We start from the raw sequence: 6,432 nt of genomic DNA, 5'->3' as shown, positions 1-6,432 counted from the left end.
TTTCAAAACATGTAGAGTATATTGTCATGCTTGTACAGTCCCTTGAAGTATTCATACCTCTTAAACTTTTTTTGCAATTTGTCACATTGCAGTCACAAACTTCAATATATTTTACTGTAAATTTGTGAAACACCCAACACAAAGTAGTGCATGAATGTTTACAAAAAAGCTTAGTAAATAGAGTCCACCTGTGTGAGTGTGATCTCAGTATAAATACAGCTGTTCTGTGAAAGAACCAAGAAACACAGCAGGCAGCTTAAGGAGAAAGAGCTCTATAAGAATAATCCAAGGTTTCTCTTTAGGACAGTTGCTAAACTTACACACAGTCATAGCTCTGTTGAGCCATCCATTCCCTTAGCTCTTAGCAGTCATAACTTTATGGGATTCTTCTTAAATAAAATTGATTCTATTAAAAAGAAAATCTTTGACATACTCCCGAAGATGATTACTTCATCCTCAGCAAGTGAGACAACATTGGAAATAACTGCAGAACCTGATCTGTGTTTGGACTGTTTTGATCCTGTGGAGCTTCCTGAGTTATCAGAAATATTAGCTTCATCTAAACCTTCAACTTGTATGTTAGACCCAATCCCAACCAAATTATTTAAGGAAGTGTTCCCTCTGATTACCAGCCCCATTTTAGATATGATTAATCTATCTTTAGTAAATGGATATGTACCACAAGCTTTTAAGTTAGCTGTAATTAAACCTTTACTTAAGAAACCTTCGCTTGATCGAGATGACTTGAAAAATTACAGACCTATATCCAATCTTCCATTCTTATCTAACATCTTGAGAAAATAGTTGCTAATCAAATGTGTGAGCATTTACACAGCAATGACTTGTTTGAAGAGTTTCAGTCAGGCTTCAGAGCTCATCATAGCACTGAAACTCCTCTGCTGAAAGTCACTAATGATATTCTTATGGCCTCAGATAATGGACTTGTGTCTGTTCTGGTTCTGTTAGATCTCAGTGCTGCATTTGATACAGTCGACCACAATATTCTCTTAAAAAGGCTGGAATATGCTGTAGGGATCAGGGGAACAGCAGCTGGTTTAAATCTGATCTGTCTGACAGATTCCAGTTTGTTCATGTAAATGATAAATCATCTTTAAACTCCAGGATTAATTGTGGAATACCACAGGGTTCAGTACTTGGGCCAATTCTCATTACTATATATATGCTTCCAATAGGTAAAATTATCAGGCAGCATAGAATACATTTTTCACTGTTACGCTGATGATACTCAGCTTTACTTATCCATAAATCCTGATGAACCCAACCAGTTAGATAGACTACAAGCGTGTCTTGAAGACATAAAAACTTGGATGACTTTAAATTTTTTGCTTCTAAATTCAGACAAGACAGAAGTTGTTGTCTTTGGACCGGAGTCTTTAAAAAAGAAACTGCTTAGTCAATCACTTAACCTGGATGGCATTAAATTGACCTCCAGTAATAAAGTAAAAAACCTTGGTGTTATATTTGACCAGGACATGTCATTTAAATCCCATATTAAACAGGTTTCTAGGATTTCCTTCTTTCACCTCCAGAACATTGCCAAAATTAGAAATATCCTATCTAGGAGTGACGCTGAAAAACTAGTCCATGCATTTGTTACTTCAAGGCTGGACTATTGTAATTCATTACTATCAGGATGTCCACAAAATACAGTTAAAAGCCTTCAGCTGATTCAAAATGCTGCAGCAAAAGTTCTGATGAAAATTAAAAAGAGAGATCATATTTGTCATATTTTAGCTTCCCTTCATTGGCTCCCTGTTAAGTCCAGAATATAATTTAAAATTATCCTCCTCACATATAAAGCCCTTAATGATCTAGCTCCATCATACATCAGAGATCTGATTGTTCCATATGTTCCTAACAGAGCACTTCGTTCTCAGACTGCAGGTTTACTGGTGGTTCCTAGAGTCTCTAGAGGTAGAATGGGAGGCAAATCCTCTAGTTATCAGGCTCCTCTCCTGTGGAACCAGCTCCCAGTTTTGGTCCGTGAGGCAGACACCCTGTCTACTTTTAAGGCTAGGCTTAAAACTTTCCTTTTTGATAAAGCTTATAGTTAGAGTGGCTTAGGTTATACTGAGCTATCTTCCTTATTTTTTACCTCCGTCTTATTCCCTCCCTGTTGGATGGAGTAAGGGGAGTCAGGTTTAGCTTAAACCGGCTCAGTTAAGGTTGAGGTGCAAACACACCCTCCATTTCTGCTACCTGTATGACCCCCTCTCTTTTCCAATGGTTATAATAAGTCTGACAGAGGGAGGTATCCCAATCATTGTGGTTTTTAGTATAACAATGGCCATCAGTGGGCTCTAGATGGACAAACTGTCTACTTTTAAGGCTAGGCTTAAAACTTTCCTTTTTGATGAAGCTTATAGTGAGAGTGGCTTAGGTTATCCTGAACTATCTCTGTAGTTATGCTGCTATTGGCTTAGACTGCTGGAGGACATAATGACCACTTTCACCCTCTTCGCTACATTCTCACACTACTCTGCAATTTTACATTATTTGCTGTTATTTCAGCTTTTAACTTTGTTCTCTCTCTTTTCTCTTCCTAGAAGCTATACCTGGCCTGACTCTGTGTCTACCTGTGACACCTTTCTGGAGAGGGGCATCGTCCGAGCTTCTGCTGGCAACAACTTACTGCTCACCCTCTACCGATGACCCACATGGCCCTGTCTTTCAGTGTTTAACCCTTTCTCTCTCCTAGACATAGCTACTGACTGAGCTTAACTGTAACAAACTCTATGTGCTCTCTTTCAGACTCTAACCTTGAAAACTGGCTCAGAGTTTATCTGTTCTTTCTTTCTAGATGAAACGACTAAAGGAGCTACATCCATTAACATTTACTTTTCCTTCCCATAGAAAGTACTCCTGGATCAGTGCTTCTTTGTTCTCTTTGTGTCTCTGCTCTGTTCTCTCAAACCCCCAGTCGGTCGTGGCAGATGGCCGCTCACACTGAGCCTGGTTCTGCTGGAGGTTTCTTCCTGTTAAAAGGGAGTTTTTCCTCTCTACTGTCGCTACATGCATGCTCAGTATGAGGGATTGCTGCAAAGTCAACGCCAGTGACTGTCCACTGTCTCTACATGCTCATCCAGGAGGAGTGAATGCTGCAAGTCACTGACCGGATGCAATCTGCTGGGTTTCCTTAGACAGAAAATCTTTTTATCCAATTTGAATAAAAAGCTAACTACCACTGCACTGTTCAATGGTTAGGATTAATTGAAATGTATGTACCTGACTTTTGTGAAGTGCCTTGAGACAACATGTGTTGTGAATTGGCGCTATATAAATAAACTGAATTGAATTAAACTGAATTATAGCAGTTAGTTTGTAAAACAAAATCTCAAACTTTGAACATCCCACTGAGGATTGTTCCGCCATGTGAAACTAAAGAGAGTATGGCCTAACCTTAAACCTACCAAGACACGATCGTCCAACTAAACTTGACGGGGTGGGAAATGTGAGCTTTAAGCAGAGAAGCAGTCAAGAGGTCAGTGGTAACTTCGGAGGAGCGACAGATTCACCCCCCACCACCACACCTTCCATATTCAAGAGGAAAATAAATCCTTGAATATAAGGGTCTTTCTCCATTCAGTAATCACATTCAGTTTGTTAGACCATGTAATGTGACTTGTATGTGATGGCTCTTATTATAATTTTGCTTTGACTCTCGTAAAGTCATTTGTTGTACAAATCTTGAAACCAAATTTGTCACATGCCCTAATTCCACAATCTGATTATATTAGTTACGAGGACATAAAAAGCCGAGTTCGTTGTCATGATAAAAGCAGAAGCTAAAGCAAAGATAACCCTCTAGGAAGTTGGATTGTTTTAGTGTTAGAGAAACAATTTACTGTACCTTTGAGATCTGCAGGGTTAGTGTGAATTGTCCTAACCTGCATCCTCCACATGAGGGCTCTCCTGAGTTCCGCCTGCATCAACAGATGACATAAGTTTGAAATATAATATGGACCAAATATCTCATGTTTACTGGAGAGCTCCTGCTTTGTGCTTTACACTCTCAAGGCAGCCAAGAAAAGATGCATAACCCCCTTTTCACTCAATTATGCATTTTGAGGACAGGTCTGCACTGCTGGAAGGCAAAGTCTGTAGATTAATCTGTGGACAGGTCTCTGTGCAGCATGTCTTCAGGGCTCTGCAATACAAATTTATTTTCTGCATCATTATTTTGCATTTACAGAAGAGTGTATGCAGTGATGCAACCTCATAACATCACAAAAAAAATTTTTGTTTCACTATCTGAAATGTAAACGTGGAGTTTTAAAACTCTGCTTGATCTTTATATGGAACTGTTTTTCTCGGCTGGGACTAAAATTAAAACTTTTGACCATATACACACCAAGGAAGTTTGGCATAAAAACACAGGATGAATATGTGGAAAAGCACCTCATACCCACTGTTAAGTATGGTTTAGTCTCTGTAAACTGGTGGGCCCAATTAAATACATTAAAATGTTGTATTTGGTAATTTTGCAAAAGGTGACAAAATATGGCAAAGGCAAGGAGATATACTTTTTGCAAGGCACTGTGTAGCTATTAATATGTTTATCTTCATTTATGTGGCCAATGTTGACATTTCATCTAAAGCTAGTCTTTAGTGAAGGTCAAATTCTCCTGCTTACATCCCTTAACATTTTACCCTAGATGATCATCTCCTAACTTCAACCTTTTGACCCATTGCTCAATAACCTTCGATGAACATCCCCATCTGCTGCACACAATCACAAAAAGGCCAGAACGACATTTGCTGGCAGTTAACAGTAATATCCTCTTTTCTGAGTGGAACTCACCAATTTTAGGTTTGGTGTATCTATGATGTTTTTGCCAGTCAGCCAATTGCAATCTGTAAAATACCTTTTTAATTCTTGTCATTTTATGTAGTTTTCATTAACTCTGTGCCTGACAAGCAGGTGTGACAGAAAACAGGCTCTGCAAGAGCCAGCCTTAGCAGGCACTAAAGCAACAAATAGAACATAGTTCGCTCCCAGGCTTTAGCCAAACAGTCAAGGGTTGAGGCAAGAGATTTGCTGTGATGTGTGACAGTTTTTCCACTACGTCACTAGGAGTCCTAACTCTTTGACTTTACTAAGTCAGATGGCTCTTTTCTTTGCCTGCACTATATATAAGTATTGCTATATCCTTCCTCTTTAGACATGGGTGAAAAATAAATGTTGAAACCACGTGATTTAGATAAATGTGACCTTTTGATTAACCTGTGATCACCAGAAGAAAGATCTGTCTCCTGTTGCTACAGCGGGAGTGATGGATTGTAACATATCTGTGCCTTGCTTCCAGCCCAGTAGGTGATAAAGGATTAAAAGGTTTTAACCGAGCCTTCTCATTTTGTTTTTCCAGCAAGTTTTAGGATTCAAGCTGTGATCTCTAAAGTCAAAAGGTCTCCTCCTCCTTTAACCAAAGGGCCAATTTTATTTTAACCTCTAACATGCCAGTGTATGACGACAGAATGCATTCCTCTGCAGGCTGATGTGTTGGTGTTTTCACACCATTATTAAAGCTTTGGCAAAGTGAAAACTAGTTCAGCAGCTAAATTAGCTTTACTGCTAAATAGCTGATGAAAAAAATGAAAAAGACCAAGATAAAAATATAATACTGTAAAGAGATGCATTTGAACTTGAAGATTTAATTTAATTGTTTCTAAAAGATGATTATTTAGATTTAACACTGCAGCCTGAAAACTAATCTTCAGGGTATTTCTTGAGATTTTATGTGATAGACAAACACAAATATTGCATAATTTAGAACTGGATGGAAAAGGATGTTTTTCAAATTCTTTTATTCATGAAAAGTTGAAAGGTGTAGTGTGCATTTGTACCCAGCCTGATTTAATCAGATACCCCTAAATGAAATCCAGTGTAGTAAAGTCCCATTTGCATTGTAGGGGAGAGCAAACATGCGGAAGTAGGAGCTCTGGTCAGATTAGACCAAAATTGAAGTTACTGTCACACGCACCTGGAAACCAACAATGCACATTATCACCCTAAACGCACCATTCATAAGATGAAAGATGGTGGCGGCTGCATCATGCTGTGGGGATGACTTTCTTTAGAAGGGACAGGGAAGCTGGTCAAAGTTAATGAGAAGGTGAATAGAGTAAAATATAGGGCAATCCTGGAAGGAAACCCTTTTAGAGGCTGCAAAAGATTTGCTGGTGAAAATGCAACAAAATGTCGTTGCGCAAAGTACTATCCAAAAGGGAGCTAAATACAAATGCACAGTTAAAAAAAAAAGAACATGTATTACTTTTAATTGAAATTAATTGAGAAAAAATATATTTTTTTTTATCCCAATATGGTAACTGTACTTTGTTGTATAGATAAAAACAAATAATAGTATGTGATCATGTTGAAGAATTAGTGCACTGCATTATTACTAAGGTAGG

The sequence above is a fragment of the Girardinichthys multiradiatus genome, chromosome 11 (genome assembly GCF_021462225.1).
Source record: "Girardinichthys multiradiatus isolate DD_20200921_A chromosome 11, DD_fGirMul_XY1, whole genome shotgun sequence".
Classification (NCBI taxonomy): Eukaryota; Metazoa; Chordata; class Actinopteri; order Cyprinodontiformes; family Goodeidae; genus Girardinichthys; species Girardinichthys multiradiatus.
The sequence above is the reverse complement of the archived record's forward strand: the minus strand, read 5'-3'. Positions refer to the sequence as shown.